Here is a 20,447-nt window from a genome sequence, read left to right on the forward strand (position 1 = left end):
ATAATAGTCAATGGCATGCAGAAGACAATAATACCATTGAAAAGTGGTTGCTAAGGGGGAAGGCTGAGTGTCAGTCTTGTAACCATGCATTAGCAGTTGGTTTTTTGCAAATTAAGAGATTGATAATGAATCACAGATTTCCTCTCAGTGTTAGCTAGCACCCAACTTTGTAAGTGCAGCAACACCATGGTGCAAGCCTAAGAGATAGATGACCTCATAAGGTGGAGTGTCGTGCATGCTGTAAGCTATTGTAGCTCTATGGCCCATGTTTGCCCTTAGCTAAGCACATCTCAGAAAGGGTATGTGTCTGAGGCTGCCTAGTAGTGTTTACATTGGCTAAACAGGTGTGTGTGCCGCACACCAGGTTTTAAACAAAAAAAAAAAAAAAAGCAGGAAATAGCAGCTCTCCTCACATCAGAGCCAGGGTATGTGCAGCACACCTCGGGGCTTAAGTGGGAAGGCAGTGGGAAGGGAAAAAGCAGTAGGAAGGCAATCAAGGAGAACTAGCATAGCTGGCAGGTGAAATGTATCAGAATCAGCCAATTACATAGCCAGCAGCTCAGCCCAGCCCAGCACACTACTATAAACTATGCAAACACCTTTCACTCTGGTTTTTCCCACAAATTCTACACCACTGGTATACACAGATGGGGACATTTTACCAGACAAAACTAACAAAATGATAGGGGCTGCTGTCACTCTCATACATCAATATGTGGAAGAGGCTGAGGGTGGTGAGAATGACAATGCTAAAGACCAACCCACAGTGAGGAAAAGGGGAAGAGTGTACAGACCCAGGGTAACCTACCAGGGGCTACATGAGCTGGAGATAGTGGCATGCTATAGGATGGACAGGAACATCCTACAGCAAATTGTTGAGCTGTGACGGCCACACCTCACACAGAGACCCAACAGAGGGGAACCCATCCCAGTGAATATCAAGGTATGTATAGGCTTAAGAATATTAGCCACAGGTACCTTCCAAAGGCCAACTGGGAATATCATGGGGATCTCACAGGCATCAGCATCCAAGGTACTCCACCAGTTCCTGGATGCCATGTCAGCACATACCAGTGAGCACATATATTTTCTCAACACCCGTGAGACGTTGACCAGCAATATGTGTCTCTTCCAACAAATAGCAGAATACCCTGATGTAGTGTGTGCTATATAGTGCACGCACATACACATCAAAGCACTACCCGGTGAGTGGGGTAGGGTCTACATAAACTTCAAGGGCTGCCCCTACATCAACTGCCAGGTAGTGTGCGATGCCCACAGCATAATAATGAATGTGTGTGCTGGCAGCCCTGGAAGCTATCATGTCTCCCACATCTGGCATATGAAACAGCTGTACCAGAGATTTGCCAGTGGGGCAGGGGTGGCACATGCTATAGGACTGCATCCCTCCCACCCTGAATACAAATAAAAATAAAACTAAGAAACACAATAACAAACATCATAATTCCCAGAAGTCTGCGCATGCTCTAGATACACGGGAACACTCTCAGACTGCTTTCTCAGCAGTTTAGATAGAGGGAAAGGCAACTCAGCCCTAAGGTTCCCAGCAGTCTGTGCAGTGGTGACATCATGGAATAGAGGCACTCCAGACTGCAGCAGCAGCAGGCTGGACCAATCAAGATGCATGTAGCAGCTAACAAGGTGCACTGGACCAATCACAAGGATTTCGACTGTTCAGATATTGCTCATTGGCGGCAATTGGACTGTTTGCATATCTAGGGTTGCTCGTTGGCAAGGTGAGCAGTTATCTAGGCAAAGGGTGGATTGTCGGCAAGGCAAGCAGTTATCTAGGCAAAGGAAGGGTAGATCAGCAGCAAGGTGAGCAGTTATCTAGGCAAAGGAAGGGTGTGTGTGTGTGTGTGTGTGTGTGTGTGTGTGTGTGTGTGTGTGTGTGTGTGTGTGTGTGTGTGTATGTGTGAAATGCCCCAGTTGCTATATACTTGTGGCTAGAGCAAACTCATGGTGGTGTGGTAAGGAATACCTCAGGCTTGATCTCTGCATCTTGTATGCAGGTGGTATACTTGTGGCTAGAGCAAACTCATGGTGGTGTGGTAAGCAATACCTCAGGCTTGATGTCTGCATCTTGTATGCAGGTGGTAAGGGCCTGAATTCCATACCCACCACCATTTGTAAAATAAATTGCAGATTTTTGCCTCATATTTGATCTGTACTGTTCCTTATAATATCTGTGGTTTCTAAATACTTAAATACTTAGATATTTGATGTCTCACAGCTGCAGGTTCTCAGGTTTGATTCTTGGCTGGGGTGCCTTCTGTGTCGGGTCTGTGTCGTCTCCCTGTGTTTGTGTGGGTTTGCTTTTGTGTCCTCCCATGTTGCAAAGACATGTGTCTGCATTATTTCTTCCTGGGCCTCTGCTGAAAATAGTTTTTTTGTTCCAAGTCAGACTGTCCTGGTTAACAAATGTTAAATAAAATTGACAGGCATTTGAATTTGAGACTTCAGGTTTCTGAATGCTTAATTCCTTTTATATTTGATGGTGCAATGGTAGCATTGTTGCCTCACAACTGCAGGTTCTTTGGTTTGATTCTTGGCTGGGATGCCTTCTGTGTGAGGTCTGCATCTCCCTCCTGTGTTTGTATGAGTTTGCTCTGGTGTTCTGCCATTTTACAAAGATGTGTCTGCAGTATTTCTCCCTGGGTCTCTGCTGAAAATTGTTTTTGTTCCATCAGACTTTCCTGGTTAACAAATGTTAAATAAGTAAAATTGACAGGCGTTTGAATTTCAGACTTCATATTCTTCAGAAAATACATAGTAACACAAAACCTTTTATTCTAGCAATTTTCTAAGTTTATAAGATGAATATTTGAAATGTGTCCCTATTTTTGGGACTGTATTCCCCCATTATTGGCTTTGTCCAGGTTTTTTGTGCTAAGGTTGACAACTATGGCAAGAACTGAATTCAATGAATATGTTTGAGGGCTCTATTCCCTCATTACTGGGTTTGTCCAGGTGTTTTGTGCTAAGAGGTTGACAGCTATGCTGAGAACTGAATTCACTAAATGATAGCCATTTAAGTTTCAGTCTTCCTCTCTTTCACAAAGCAGCTGATTTGCCATAGTGGTATGTTGCTCTGACTGTTTTGCACGGTGACCTTGGCAGTAAAATATATGGTGGTAACACAGCATTTTATTCTAGCAACTTTCCATGATTATACAAGCAATGTTTAATGTGTCCCTGTTTTTTGGGCTTTTGACCCCCTCCCCCCCAAAAAATGTTGGCTTTTTCCAGATTTCTTGTGCTGCAAAGTTGAGATGCAGTTGAGTATTGAGTAGATTTTGCAAGGAGTTCAGAGTTGCAGGGAAAGAGAAGTTTAGTGCTGCTTATGGTAGATCAAATTGCATTGTTAATGGCACAACAGGTTGTGTCCTTGCTTTTGATGCAGAAGGCTGTGGGTTCTACTCCCACAAGGGGTGGATGCTACCATACTAAGAATGTCCTCTTTGGCGAAGATGCTAACTATGAACCTGTTACCAGTTTGCCATCCATTTCCTACTGCAATATTGCTAGCTTATCATATTTTTTAATGTAATATAGACAATTTATTCCTTAGGGGCAACAGACACTTTATTTTTCTATGAAACCATGAAATATAAAGGTGTTTGCTAGCAGCAACCTCTTCATTAGTTACAGATTTCTTTAATGTGGAATTATTTAAGTGACCTTTACTTCTTCAGAGATTGTGCATATTTACTGATAATGGTGGATTGTAGAAGTTTGAGTAGACTTTTATGATGGAAATATTCTGAACTGGGCAGTTTTGTCATTATTGTTGCATGCATTTTTGTTTCATTGTTTACTGGAAAAATCTTCTGAATTGGGCAGTTTTGTCATTACTGGTGCATGCATTTTGTTTCATTGTTTACTGGAAAAATGTTCAAAACAATACATTTAAAATGCCCTCTAACAACTGCACTGTATTGTACAAGGAATATAATTTAGTACAACCAGGAAGGTGTATCAAAGAGCACATGCATGTTTCATGTGCAAGGGGCCTATGATTTGAAAACAGCCCAAAGTTAATCTTTATCTGCCACTGGCAAAATGTATTTTCTTTGAATGTGGGTTTCAATGCTGTTTCAATGAATGTGAGTTTCAAGGGCAGGGAAGATTTAATGCTAAGTCTGTTCTCATTGTGAGATTGCATTGCTTTGTTTAGCAGATGTCTTACTGTTTGTGCTGTAAAATGCAAAATAAAACTTTCAAATGAAGTCCAAATCATCATAGAAGTAAAGCAGTATGCACATTAGTGTTTATGGTAAATGGAGTGAAATAGCGAAGTAATGGATCATTGGAATGGCTACGGGGGGAGGCTCCATTTGACCATGATTTTGTGAGGGGGAAGGGGGCAAACTCAAAGACAGCCCCGGCTGAACTATACCTCCCAACTGTCCAGATTTTCACAGAATGAATAGATTTTTGCTTCTTATTTTTGGTTTGTTCCTCATAAAATTTGTGATTTTCTGGCAAATCGTTTAGGAATTAAGTCACTAAATAATGACAGACACTGAGTTTCAGACTTCATAACCTTCAGATAAATGCATGCTAAAGTAAGACCTGTTATTCTATCAACTGTCTCAGTATATACAAGAGCAATTTTTAGTACTGTTTATATGTTCCCCAATATATTTGGCCTTGTCCAGATTTATTGCATTAACAGGTTAAGAGGTACATGCAAATAAATTGCTTTATAGAATTAGGCATAGCCAAACATCTCAACTGTCCTCGATTTTGTCTCAAAATGTTGCAATTCCCCTAATAATCCCTCTGCAAAATAGCAATTTTGGAAGAAAACATGGAGGGTTTACAATTAAGAAATAACTGTAATAATCAGAGTTATAGATTACTTTTATTTCAGAAATGCATGTAGATTCTTTTATTTTGTCAGCTGCTTAAGTTAGCAGTACTAATATTAAAAAAAGTGTCCCTTCTTTGACAGGTTCCCAGCTGTATTGTGTGGCTATTTATATTTTTGCATCACATTTTTGGTCCATTTTTTGTAAAATTGTGTTTTTTGGCAAATTAGTGGCAAATCATTAAAGACTGAAGTTAGAAAATAATGACAGACATTTGAGTTTCAGATTTCATACCCTTCAGAAAATTCATACTAATGCAAGACCTGCTATTCTATTATCTTTCTAAGTTTATAAGAGCAATATTTAAAACTTGTCCTTATTTTTGGGCCTTTGTCCCATTTCTATGCATGGCTTTGTCCAGATTTCTTGCTCTGAGGTTTAGAGGTATGACAAATGTGTCAGGGCCATCACAGTCAGCCAGAGACATTTCAAATTGTGACATACTTGTTGCACCCCACTCCCCCATGTAGTGACTCTGGATGTGTCCAAGCAAGGCAAGAAGTTATGCAGTGTAAATGTGTAGAGTATCCCCCCGTCCAAGGTAGACACAAGTACTACAGAGGCTTTTCATCTGTCCTTGATTTTGCAGAATGGTCTGGTTTCTGTCATATTTTTGTATTGTTGATTTATGCTTATTATTCAGAAAGTGCCTGTTGCTCTGTGCTTATGTAGCAATGCTTTAATGACCATCATTTAAGCTTGTATGAGATCGAAAGATGCAAGTAAGCTTTAATAAACATACTGTTAAAGAATTGTCAACATTGAAAGCCTTTCTGTTGTTTCCATGCAGACAATACTTACATAACTGGATAATGTATAAGCCTTGGATATTTAAATGCATATGACAGTATTTGTAGTAAAGGACAGGATTACATTATTTTAAGAACTCATTACATTTGTTGGAGACTTCTAATCATCTCTGCAGGCTTTACCTGTAAACTAAACAGAATGCCAATTTATCATGTGTGGTCCATAACCTGTACAGTAATATTTTAAGCAATGTGTCTTGAACTTGTTTCTTGTTTGCTTTTCGTTTTTTACTTTGATCATGTTTTCCCCATGAAACAAGTAGATAGTTGTCAGGCAGCAGGTCTTTTTTGATAAGAAACATTTTTACAAGTGGGGGCATCACAGAGATTGCTACTTTCAGCATGTTACTTGGTACTTTAATAAAGCTGAATATAAATTATAATTAGAACTGCAATGCAAGGAGAAGTGGTTTCAGTTGAGTGCTGCTTGTTTTTCTTATACTTGATTTTGACTGGCATTCCAGTAATGTATTTAAAAAGTAATTTATTTTTTTCATGCATAACAACCTTTTTCTTTCCATCTAGATATTAAGTAAGCTGTCATGCAGCCAATGCATTGAAATATTTTTTTCTTCTACACTTCATTTTGTCTTGATTGGACTCTCATAATGATGGTTTGGCACCCAGGGCAGCATATTTAATTAAAGTTAGTTGTTGTGGTTTTGAGCATAGCCCCTCCCCTTTCTAGTTGGACACACCCCTTCTCATTGACCCCACCCATTCAGCTGTCTCCTGCAGCCCCACTTTGATTTGAGTCACCAGCCACTACTGCAGTGGGGACATCCCATATGGCCACCTAGTGGGGGTTGCTGGTTACACACTGGAGCTGTGGCTGATGACACCCATCAGAAATGCACACACACCCAAACAAGAACTCCATAATGAGGCACATGCACAAACGAGAATCATAATAGAGCATGTATTTGGGATGGTCAAGTCACAGTTCCAGTGCCTAGACATATCCGGTGGAGCCTTGCAGCACTCTCCAGTTACATATACACAAATTTTCACAGTATGTGCCGTGCTACACAATATGATAATGTGGAAACAGCTGCAAAAGGAACATCACGGGGCAGGTCCACACAGCCCCCCACCACTGCCAAGGCCAGCACAGGCACAGAGTGACTCGGAGGACAAACAACCTGAGCCTGCCCATGTAGGCAGAAGGAGGCATGCCCAGTATGCCAAGGCTTTGGCAACGAGGCAATGCACAGCACGTACATTGACACGGTAGGAACCCAGGGAATGACACCTCTCTCTGACTCACACATACAGTAAAAGGGATGCCAAACATGACACTACCTGTGCTTTACCATGTATAGGGAGTATAGTATGTGCATCCAACATAGTCAGCCCTCCTGCACCATCCTCAATACTGCACAACCACAAGTAACTCACTCTTCCTATCAATTGCTGAATAGAGTAGTATGTTCTGCTAGTTGTAGCTATGGTCTGGATGTGAGCATGTAAGGGAATCCTGTGGCTGAATGGGATGGCAGCAGATAGTGGACACCTATATGGGCAGCATGGAATCCATAATAAATACTGGTGTCAACAAAGTAGGCAGTACTAGACAAGGTGACAAATCCCACTGCAGTACATGTGGTGGCTCAAATGTGTGTCCATAGGACACACACATATGCATGTCAGTGAGGTTCACATACCCAACAACAGCCTCAGCCAGCAGGGCAGGTGTAGATGATCATAAAGAAAGTCTGGGCTATGGCCTACAATTAATGACAATGGATAACAGCCCCCCTCCAGGCCTACACAGACAGACTACAACAGGTCAGGCAGTTGTATGTTAGTTCTGCAGGTTATGAAGTCTGAAACTGAAATGTAGGTCAATAAAACCTAACAGCAGTACTCTACTGATATGCCTCTAGTCTGCATGACAGGTCAGAATACAAAATGAAATGGAAGCCAACAGAGTACCTGAAATACCAATAAAGTCGTGGCAGATGTTTACAGAATACTATGTAGAAATGCAGTAACATGTATGAGTGGGGTTAATAACAGTGGAGCACAGATTACCTGAGCTGGCCCAATTTGCAGGATAGATTGTTGCATGTGTACAATATGCATGGCTCTGTGTGTTAGGTTGTTGTGTGTTGTATATTGTGTGGAAGTGGTCAGCATGTAGGCATGGAGGGTTGTGTCCCGTTGGCCTATGGCCACTACTGTTGATGACAGGGCCATGTTCTTATAACTGCAGAGCCAACCACAATGCATCCCAGCAAGAACCAATTCAGCAGTCATCCATACACATTGTTCGGATGTCAGTATCTGTCACATCTGAAAGATGGACATGCCTTGAATGTGGGCCTAAACATACACACAGTACACAGGTGGAAGTACCCTAGACAGAGTACATAAAATATAACTGTCAACTGCACACACCTTTGGAATTGTAAATACAGGTTAGCCGCACATTAGTTGTCTGTGTAGTATGGAATACTGATGTATTCTGACCAATCACTGGCAGACCATAAAAGGCACAGTAATGAAGTAATGAGAGAATGCCTATGTCCTGCACAAGGCAGCATAAGGGGAATGTCCCAGGTATGTCTGTGAGTCAGCTGCAAGAAGCCTCCATATCACACTTGAATTCAGCTCACTCCACCATCATTCACAGGTGTATCACAGGTCACATCCCTGCTATTGGGAATGCGTACAGCATGACCCCTACTTTTGTATGAGAATACCCACAGAATGCAGCATGCTGAAGAGGGGTCCTATGCAGATGTGTCCCTACCTAGCTGTAAACAGCACCCTGCCAGCATCCAGACCAATGGATTACTATGGACAGGGACTATTCCATTAACACTTTGCACAGTTACCTTGTCATCCCAGGGGAATCCGGTGGCTCACAGCCTGGGACTGTAGGAGTGACAGAATGCACTGGCCTGCTAAAGAGGCCCTGCATCACTACCAAATGCCCTACAGTCCTCTGTCAAAGACCTGTGAATCACCCATACTGCCAATGTATGTTATCTCAAGGGGTCCCAATTAACAACATAACAGTCCACAGAACACAAATGCAAGGCCATGTTGACAAATCCTAGTAGCATGCCCACCATGTCCTACTGCATGAACTGTGGACCAACCCCTAAATAACACTGGGATGAAGGGACAACTATAGGGATACTTTGCAGATATCACTCGCGTAATGTTAGGAAGAGGATAGAATAACAGAGTGTGGGTGTAGAAGCGTGGATGCTATGGAGTATGTGAAGTCTGAAACTCTGATGTGTGCCCATACTACCCCTGGCTGCAAACCCAGTAATGGGTGGCTACAAACCTGCTTGTAAACCACAATGTGAAGGGGAACTGACCAGATATATGAGCCCTGCCTCTGGGTAACCTGGGTGAATCTGTACAGCTGAGAGGTATGGCCACACCAGGATATGGCCATTCTGTTATGTCGATAGATGTACAAGCAGGGGATCCTCAGTCACCACAGTACCAAGTTGCTGGACCATTTACACTGATCCATCAGCAAGTGCCTGCAGCTACCCCTCCAGAATGGCATGAGTGTGCAAGAATATGTAGGCTGCAGACCACAACACTGGACACAGCTTCATTCATCTTGTATTTCTCAGGAAATAACTGCAAGCAAATAAGTATATCTGTTGGCAGCTGATGACATGATGCATCACAGTGTAAAACAGTACATATGTCTGAATATCTCTGCTAACACCAACCATGTAACACAAGCAGCACAGACAGCAATAGTTATAGTATCCCACTGTCGCCCATTGTTACTCCATATTGTCAACCTATCTACAGATATCCTGCAGAAACAGGTTGCTAGCTGTAGGTGTAGAACACAAAATCCAGCACTGGAGTACAACCACTCTGGAATGGATTCACACACTCAATACAGAAGGTTATACTGGGCATGCTCCCATACTTAGAGAAATGAAGCCCATGTCTGACAACTAAATACAGAAGGTCATATTGGGCATGGTCCAACACTTAGAGAAATGAAACCCACGTCTGACAGCAACAGTGGACTATACATATCTGTCAGTCACAGATGTCTGTGCACACACACCACATTGTACACCATTCATGCTTTGCATACACATTGGATAGGAATACTCACACATATCCAAGGCCAACACACTATAATAGGTCAAACATACACACACAGAGATGCGGGGAAGAGAGAGGCAGACAGTGACACAGAGATTGCCATTATGAGTTCTGTCCCACCAACCACATATCCAATTAGCCAATATTACATGATGTGCCAATGTCAATCACTGTAGACATTTGCTTTTGGTAGCCCTCAGCCCTTTAGTGTCTGTGGTGCTTGTTATAACTGTGTAACATGATAGGACAAATCAGTATTCATCTAGCATTTATATACCCAGTCCTGTCAATTGTAAAGTTGTGTGTGACTGCGTGTTGTGTGTGTGTTCCCAGAGGAATGATTTATGGTCCATTCCCACACACTGCACTTCCCATAGCCCATGTTAGCACTCATGCTGATGTCAGTCACCTTGAAATAACCCTCTGGCCAATTACCAGCCCCATAATCTCTGTGGTACATGCAATATCTGTGTAATGCTATAGTGTAACATACTAGTTAGATAGGTGCTCTATCTAACTAGTATGTTACACTATAGCATTACACAGATATTGCATGTACCACAGAGATTATGGGGCTGGTTTGCCATGTTCGATTCTCAGCTAAAGCGTCTTCTGTGTGGAGGCATGCGTGAATGGAGTATTTCAAGATGACTGACATCAGCACATCGTTGAAGGTTGTGCATCAGGGCTGGCAACTCGGCATGTAAAAATCTACTGCCGATCATTAGTTGACCGGAGTTCCACTGTGGTGACTCCTAACCGGGAAAAGCTGAAAGACACACCAACAACTAGTTAGATAGGAGCTCCAATTCCAAACATGGAAACTGTGTGTGCGTGTGAATGTGTGTGTGTGTGTGTGTGTGTGTGTGTGTGTGTGTGTGTGTGTGTGTGTGTGTGTGTGTAGCAATTAATGATTTTGATGCCATTCACAGTCACTACACCTCCCATTGCCCTACTTTAGCAAGCCTGCTGATGTCAGTCACCTTGAAATACTCCTTTGGACTAAGGCTAACCCTGTAAGCTCCATGGTGCGTGCAGTAACTTTGTAATGCTATTGTGTAACATATCTAGTTAGGTAAGAGTTCTCATCCCAGACATGGCAAGTGTGTGTGTGTGTGTGTGTGTGTGTGTGTGTGTGTGTGTGTGTGTGTGTGTGTGTGTGTGCAGAGATTAATGATTTTGAGACAATTCAGTCACTACACCTCCCATTGCCCTACTTTAGCAAGCCTGCTGATGTCAATCACCTTGAGATACCCTTTGGACAAAGGCCAGCCCTCTAAGCTCCATGGTGCATGCTGCAAATGCGGAACAATGTAGTAGCAGGAACTATATAGGTATGGGTTTGAATCTCATCAGTGGCAAGTTTTTGTGTGTGTACATATGTATGTGTGTACCTCAAAGATTTTGGCCCCATTTACAGTGAGTACACATCTCAGAGATTGACTTTAGAAGTCCTGCAGATATCATCCACCTTACAAGCACCTGAGTACAACCCTTAACCATCTCAGATCACTGGTGCATGTAGCAAATGCATGCCATAGTGGTTTGCAAGAATTGTTAGATAGAGGTTTGAATCTCACCCCTGGCAAATGTAAATGTGTGATTAGGGTAAAATTATTTTTGGGATCTGTCACCCACTACATCACCCAATGCCAGTATTTACAAGGGTTGGTGATGTTCCTCACCTTAGAAGTACCTTGGGACAACATCCATTCAATAAGCTTAGTGGTGCGTGCAATCAATGCGGTACACTGTAGTAGCAATACATAGCTAAGAAGGGTTTGAATCTCAGTGTTGGCAAGTGTGTATGTGTCTGTCATCAGTACCCTCTGTGGAGGTTGCTGTGATCCTGTAATAACAGGATGCATTGTGCGGTGGGTTTTGATAAATTATTATATTGAGAACCTATTATATGTCACAATGTCCACCTTACAAGGACAACAGATGTCAAACACCAGAGAGGCTGGTGTAGACAATACATAGCCCTACATGTGACATTATGGTTCAGTGAATAATGTAGGCTACCCTTGTATTACTCAGTGAACACTCTCCACCCATGTCTCATACACAAACACACTTGGCTAGGCAACAACCACTATATTGGTAGTTCCCTGCATATTGCCTCACAGATAGTAACCACGGTGTGATTGCAGTGGACTACATGCCTGTTGACCACAACAGTACCACTGACATCCGAAAGTACTGTGATGTGTAACATCTCCTGACTGAGTGTGTGTTATCCAGCAGGTAAAAGGACATGGCACCCAGTTCCATCCCTCTAGTAGGCAAATAAATGCTTACAGTGGTCTTTTTGCTATGTTCTCCACTGGATACCTGCAACAACTGCAGAGTCTGTAAATGTAACCCACAAATGTAATACCATGCCTTATACACATGCATTGTATGGAAAGATTCATAGGTTCATAGGTTCATACTAGGCTATCTGCCCTTGGGCATTTATAAGCATAGCCAGAGTGTGTTTGACTTTCAACACCCATTTTAAATTAATTTTGCTATGCAATTTTTTGAGGTTAGTATACTGTGCCTCTGTCTAACAGTGACAAAGAAGTGATACCCAGGGTAAACCTACGATCTCCCATCCACTCATCAAGATTCATTTTGAAGAGAATCAATGAGGGACTCAGCCTAACCTGGACTGGGATTTTATTCCAGAGTGAAGGGAGCCTCAGGGTTATGAATCTGTCCCTCCAGCATGTCCTATTTATTTCAGTGCTGAGGTTCAAGTCTCTTGAGTGTGTAGCTCAATGAGATTTGGATTTTCTGAGGTGCAGCATGTCCATTAATTCCGGGTTGGACATGGCTTTATACGTCAGGCACAGATCACCTCTGAGCAGGCAGTATGCCACTGAGTAGAGCTGGAGTTTCTTTAACGGGCAGCATATAGCATCTGTTTGAGCCCTTTGATCCACTTGGTGAGGTACTTTTGGGGTCTTTCCAGTTGCTGCAGGTGTCTGGCAAGGTACATCCCAAAAGGGGCATTGTACTCAATTATGGACCTGATGAGGGATGAGTAAAGAGGCACGATGACCTCCCCTGATCTAGATGTGAATCCCTTCAAGATTAGGTGGGCTATATAAAATGTTTTTCTAACCACTTTGGCCATGTGGTTGTCAAATGAAAGACTGCTAACAACTTGGGTCACCAGGTCCCTAATTACTTCTTCTGTACTTAATGGATTACCAACTATGTGGTAATTTGTGGGCACTTTGTTTTTGCCAAAGGGGATGACTATACACTTTTTGGCATTTAGCTTGAGGCCATGGCTCTGGCACCAGTTGTCTGTTTCTATAAGGTCCTTTTGGAGGAGAGGATGCTTGTGTCGGCTGGAGAGTCGATTATGGTGCCCAGTTTGCAGTCATCTGCGAACTTGTTCAGCCACAGTCCTTCCATGTTGGCCTGTACCTCCGAGAAATATATACCAAACAAGAAAAGTCCCAGGACTGAGCCTTGTGGGATGCCACTTGTAACTGGTTTGGAGTCTGACATGGCTCCAGCAATTCTAACCATGTGGGTTCTGTCCTTGAGCCAGTTTGCAACCCATCTAGTGACACAGGGATTTATATTTAAGCTGGTGAGCTTATCTATAATGCCCGAGTGGGGTATTGTATCTAAGGCTTTTGCGAGGTCCAGGTAGGCTGTGTGGACCACCTTCCCCTCATCAATGGCCTTGGTGACTGTTTCAAAGAAATCAACCAGGTTTAAGAGGCAGGATCTGCTCTTAACAAAGCCAAACTGGGTAGGATCCAGTGTCTGTAGGTCCCGAATATCTTTATTTATGAGGTCCATGATGATCCTTTCCATAGATTTGCAAACCAAGCAAGTCAGGCTTATGGGGCGATAGTTTCCAGGATCTGATGAGGCACCACCTTTGTGGAGAGGGACCACTGTTGCTGTACGCCACTCTTTGGGTACATATCCTGTAGTAAGGCTGAGATTGAACAGTAGTTTTATGTTTGGGTTTAGCTCTTCTTGGAGTTCATGTAAGGACACAGCCCGGGACACCGTCTGGTCCCATTGATGCTGTGTTTTTTGCTTTGGAGAGGGCAGCTCTTACCTGAGCATCTGAGATGTCAGGGGGGGCAGCACTCTGCTGGGATAGATATTTGCCCTTTTTGTGGGGGGGGGGAGAAGTTTGCGCTGAACCTATCAGCTAGGATGTTGACAATGTCTGTGGGTTCGGTGTATTTTTTGTCATTTTGGACTAATTCTGAGCATATCTGGGAAATCCCACCCAGGTTCCTAACATAACTAAAGAAAGCCTTGTGATTATCCTTAGTGTCCTGTGCAATTTTTTCTCTTGAAGCTGGCCTTAGACGATTTTATGAGTGCCCATAGTTTTTTGCTAATACTGATCAGAGATGCCTTCCCTTTTTGGGATTTTGCTCTATCATGTAGTAGCTTCCTCCTTCTATTGTATAGTTTGTTTATGGCTGGGTTCCACCAGACAGGACGTCTGCCTTTGGAGGATTGGGTCTTGGTTTTATTTGGATTGCATGATCCATGCATTCCTGAAGGTGTTCATAGAATGCATTTATAAAGGATTCTGCGGTCTGGGCCATATTTTCCACAGGCCCGAGGGCTTTGAAGGATTCCACCTCGGTTTTGAGGAGTGTGAAATTTGCTTTAGAGAAGTTTTTCACTGTGGTTTTCTGGGCAGGGGATGGGCTCGGGATGTGAATATCCAGTGAGATTAGTTTATGGCCTGATCTTACTAGTGAGGGATACACTTCTGGTCTGGAGCATAGAGTCCCCATGTTGGTGATGATCAGGTCCAGTATGTTTTCCCCTCTTGTGGGAGTGGTAACAAGTTGTTCCATAGCATTTGAGTTTATAAATTTTAGGAACCTTTGGGCTAGGGTGTTGGAGCTAGAGTAATGCTCCCAGTCTATGTTTGGGTAGTTGAAGTCACCCAATATAATGGTGTTTGGAGAGACCTTCATATTTTCCAGTGTTTTCAGGAAGGCCGAGTGGGGTTCCTGGGTTTGGGAGGGTGGTCTGTTGCAGGCAATAAACTGGAAGGCAGTTTTACCCACTGTTAGTTGCACATGGATAGTCTCTGATGCTTCGTGCTGTGCCACCAACCTGGAGGTGTGGGTATCTTTGACGAATATTGATACCCTCCCTCCTTTTGTGGTTGGGTCCAAGTTTTGGGGCTGAAAAGCATGGTATGAGGTATAACCTGGTAGTGCTGGGGTGCTCTCGGGAGCCTTGAACCAGGTTTCTGTTACTGCACAGATATCGATGTTCTCTATGCTAAGGAGAGTTTTGAGTGCGTGCATCTTGAGGTTTAGACTTCTGGCATTGAGTAGCATTACTCTTAGTTTCTTATCCCTTGTAATTCCTATGGAGGTGGGTTTGTCTTTTGAGCCTTGCCTAAAAAAGGCACTATGGGGGAAGCAAGAGCCTTTGCCAATATCCGAAAGCCCAGGGGTGACAGGTGCAAGCCGTCCCTAGTGAAGCATCATGGCTTGTCGAGCATATCATCCCAGGCTGACAGGCATTGGATCCCCTTTGAATGACACCAATACTTAAGCCAATTATTGAAATTGATCATCTTGTCTTCATATAGTGGCATCATTCTTGGTGAGGGCAAGATGCTACTCATGGTCAGGGTCATACCGGCCTGTGCTACATGCTCATAGAGCTCCTCTATGTCTCTTTTCATGTAGTCCAGGGAGGTATGTCTCAGGTCATTCACACCACCATGGACAATGACTGAGTCATATTTGTACTTGCCTTGGAGTGACCTGAGTGCTTGTGTTATGTGGCGGATCCTAGCGCCCGACAGGCAACTCACCGTGACCTTCTCCTTGTTCAGCCTGGTGAGTGGGACGTCCGTGTGCCTGACAATAGAGTCACATATTACAAGTGCATCAGGTGTGTTGTTTAGCCTTAAGGGCTGTGACTGTTTGGCACACTGGCTTTGTGAGCTATATGTTGAGCGTGCTTTGTTTTGGGGTAGCGGTTGCTTGGGTGTCTGCTTTGGAGGTCTCTGCTGCTTAAGCAGATTTTTATTTAGAGCCTCCGAGTATGTTTTTGTGTGTTTATGTGTTTGGTTTGCTGTTGTGGTAGGTCTATGTGAGACTGGAATTGTAATGAGTGTGGTTTCCTTCTACTCCTGACTGGTTACACCAGTACTGAGTTGAGAGAGCTTAGCCTCCAGTTTGGCTATATGGTTGCATTTCTCACATGTGTTGGAATTTGTTGGGAGGAGGAGAGGGTTGTCTGTGTACATGAGGCAGTTGTAACATTGCCTTAAGATTCCCAGATTCACCAGCTGGACCGGAGAGGAGATTGACAACTGACCTTTGGACATGCTAGAATAGTATTGGGAATTCCTTTATAATTGAAAAAAGGGCCAATGGGGAACAAGGTACTCAAGGGGAGTTTGTGAGGGTGTAGTGCTTTTAATTTTTTAGTGCTGACTTAGTGAGCAAGTGCCAGGCAACTAAAATGCAATGTGTTACAGGTAACTTAAATGCAAAAACGACAAACAGTAACTTTCTTTCAAGTGAAACAAGGAAATAAGTACAGTAAGCAATGCAGATATCACTAGGGATCCACAGAAGCACTGAAAAGCTGCATTTTAGGTGGAATTAGCATTTCGGGGAAATAACAAGCAAACAAACAACAAGCATACAAACAAAGCTAGATTCAGCAGGCCTGGATCTAGTCTATGCTACAGCAAACAAGGTGTACCAATTTCAGTAAGAAACAGTTCAAATATGCAGGCTCTATAAGCCTTTAACCAGAAATTCCCAGCTCAGAAGGGCAGAGTCCAGCCTCTCCTCCCACAAGAGTGCAGACCACGAACCTTCTTAATGTAAAATAACTGGCGTGAAGCCCAAGTGCTTAAACCAGAACTAATACACTTTTAGAATAACCGACACTGAGCCATCAATCAGCAGCTCCCAACTTAGAAGGATGTAAGCTACCTGTCCTGCCACCACAGTGCAGGCCACAAACCTTCCTAATGTAAAACAACTGGTCTGAAGCCCAAGTGCTTAATCCAAAAGAGTTAGAATGATCGCTACACTTTAATCAAGTTACTACCAAGCAGTAATAAATACAATTGAATACTTTAAAGAATGCCTGGATTAGTGTTCAAGTTATACAAAAAAGCTAGATTCAGCAGGCCTGGATCTAGTCTATGCTACAGCAAACAAGGTGTACCAATTTCAGTAAGAAGCAGTTCAAATATGCAGGCACTATAAGCCTTTAACCAGAAATTCCCAGCTCAGAAGGGCAGAGTCCAGCCTCTCCTCCCACAAGAGTGCAGACCACGAACCCTCTTAATGTAAAATAACTGGCCTGAAGCCCAAGTGCTTAAACCAAAACTAATACACTTTTAGAATAACAGGCACTGAGCCCTCAATCAGCAGTTCCCAACTTAGAAGGAAGTAGGCTACCTGCTCTGCCACTACAGTGCAGACCACAAACCTTCTTAATGTAAAACAACTGGTCTGAAGCCCAAGTGTTTAAACTAAAAGGCTTAGAATGAGTTGCACCAAGCAGTAATAAATACAACTGAGTACTTTTAAGATGACGCAAAAGCAAAATAAAGTGGGAAGAAACACAAATACAGTAAAAGCAGATATATATATATATATATATATTTTTTTTTAAGTGGAAAGAGAGAAAGGAAAGAGAGAGAGAAAGAAGTAGCAGAAACTAAGCTGATTGGCCTTCTCAAATGTTCTCCATTTACTGGGTAGAATGAGGTAATGACACTAGACTGGGAGGAGGGTCCCAGATCAAATTTACACTAGGGGCAGGCAAAGGCAAAGCCACCAACTATAAAAACACTATACCAACAGGGAGGAAGGGTGAGAAACAAATTGCAGAAATGTTGCTCACAGCTGAAAAGCAGCAGTGGGCCTTTAAATGAAAGTTTTAAACAGCTAAAGGAGCCTCTAGAAAAAAAGAGTTTAACTGAAACAAGTTATCAGAAACAAACAACCCAACAGATGCTTAATAAAAGTGGACAATTTCCTGTTAATACCTCACACACAGTGAAACTAGCTAGAAAAATACACAGTACACAAAGTGCTATAAATAAAGAAATAAAGAACAAAATAAACAAAAAAAAACAGGATACTTAGTGTTATATATTATAGGTCCGAGTTTCCTCAGTGTCTTTCCTTTGATCAGCTCAGTGTGTAGTGATTATGAATGGATGCCACTAACTCCACTGAATACCTGTATCATGCTGTCAATGTAGGTGCAAGCACAACACCAGTGCCCTAGCCAGGTTTCCCCAAATGAGGTCAGGAATGCTACATCAGAAGATATCAATCTGCCCACAAAACAGGAGCCAGAGACCTCAAGTACATTTTCACATGTCAAAGAACATGCGTGTGGGACATGTGCACAACCCAGACACTATCCATGCTATGGAATATAGATCACATACATGGGAAGCATTGCACATCACTGGCCACCCACGGTAGTAACCCTGATGAGTGGATAGCAAATACAATACTCACATGTGGGGGCCACAGCAGGGACTACACCCCTGAGCCAGACTGGAGACCATTGTCATGTGGCCTAATGCCAAGGCATTCCCTTTGCCTAGCTTTGTACAGCTGTCAGGCCCATTCACCTACTACACACCTGTGGAGCAATGAACCTATGCATCTTAGTATTGGCAAGGGTGTGTGTGTGTGTGTGTGTGTGTGTGTGTGTGTGTGTGTGTGTGTGTGTGTGTGTGTGTGTGTGTGTGTGTGTGGACATTGATGATTTTGAAGCCATTCATAATCACTACACCTCCCCTTGGCCTACTTTAGCACACCTGCTGATGTCATTCACCTTTGCATAACCCTTGGGCCGTGTATCAGCCATATAAGCTCTGTAGTGTAACAAACTAGTTAGATAGGACTTCTAATCTTGATCTTGCCAACTGTGTTGATGTGTGTGTTTCCCTGACAGAGTGTGCGTGTCCCCATTGACACATGCTTTTGTGGACATTCACATGTACTACACATCCCTTGTCCCTTCTTTAGCACTTTTGCTGATGTCACTCACCCTCAAGATACCTTTGGAAAGCTCTCTTGTATGTAAGCTCTGTGGTGCATGCAATAACTGCATAACACTGTAAAAGCAATACATAGCCAGGTACAGGTTTGAAACTAATTTTTGGTAAGTGTGTGTGTGTGTGTGTGTGTGTGTGTGTGTGTGTGTGTGTGTGTGTGTGTGTGTGTGTGTGTGTGTGTGTAATCATTATCCTGCGTTGGTGTGAGTGTGTACTGACAGGATCCATTGCAGTGTGAGTTTTGCTACATCATTATATTGAGGAACTATATGTCTCATTGACCACATTACAAGGATAACAGTTTGCAAACACTGTAGAGGTTATTGTAGACAATCCTTAGCCATAAACGTGTACAGTCATGTGCAATTACTATGTGACAGTATGGGTTAGTAAACAATATAGGCAACTGTTATAATACCCAGATACCGCTCTCCTCCCACGGATCATACACAAACATGCTTGGCTCTTACTCTCTTACACCCTTCCTTCCTTACTTTGTCTCTGTTTCTCTCTCTCTGTCTCTCTGTCTCTCTCTCTCTGTCTCTCTATCTCTCTCTCTCTCTCTCTCTCTCCCTCTCTGGTGGATGTGGAAAAGTACATCTGTTTTGCATAGGCAGCAGCTTGAGTTTTGTAAGGAATGCTCATGATCAACTGATGGCCTGTGCATGAATTGTAGTCCCCCACTTGCTAATTGCATGTGAAACAGCCATGGTATCATTCTCATAGCCAATTGCATGGAAACATACTCCTATAACAAAGCACTTCATGTGGGTGTTGGCCCTTTTCCTTCACTGTGAGCAGGACTTCATGTTGGTGTTTGACAAACAGCATCACAGAGGGTAGTTGGAAATACCTCTTACAACATACACTCTGGAGACAGGCCATCAAACAGGAGGGGGATGTTCCAGACATGGGGACAGAATGTAAGCATTGCTGTTCTACATTTGAAGTAATGTTGGTTTAATAGGGTTTGTATGGATATGGCTGTTCTACATGAATTAAAGTCTGGCATGACAGTGTTATGTGGTTGAGGAAACTCTCACCTGTAGGGCTATCTGCAGATTGTCCAGAGTTTGGAGTCTTACATGTGTTGTGTTACTCGCACATTTCTTATCTTTAGATATGCAGTAGCATACCCTGTTTAGTGCAGTCAGTACATGGTGACATCCATGTGAGTTACTGACTTCATATCCCTCAGAAGAGATATGTCACAACAAACTCGGTTACACCAGGACATTTCTCAGATTATCACTGCAATATGTCAATTTTGGCACTGTTTGTGCCTCATTCCCCTAAGTCTGTCACCCTTGGTCCATATGTCATGCAGTAAGAGGTGCATATGTACAGTGCATTATTATTTATTGACATCATACCTGATAACAAGCCAGTGAGAAATCAAACTGCTAGACGTTATGTATAGTAGGCCACATATCTGAGGACAAAACATGGATATTCTGTTGTAGTGTGTACAGTGGTGAGGTCTGTGTACTGATGGCGATTGTTGACAGAGGATGTATTGTGAATATGTTACTTGGCCTGTGTACAGACTGTGGTAGATGTCATTGTTCTTTGTCCTGTTCTATTTGATGTTGC

Source organism: Protopterus annectens, chromosome 2.part2 (genome assembly GCF_019279795.1).
Source record: "Protopterus annectens isolate FY-2018-M chromosome 2.part2, PAN1.0, whole genome shotgun sequence".
Classification (NCBI taxonomy): domain Eukaryota; kingdom Metazoa; phylum Chordata; order Ceratodontiformes; family Protopteridae; genus Protopterus; species Protopterus annectens.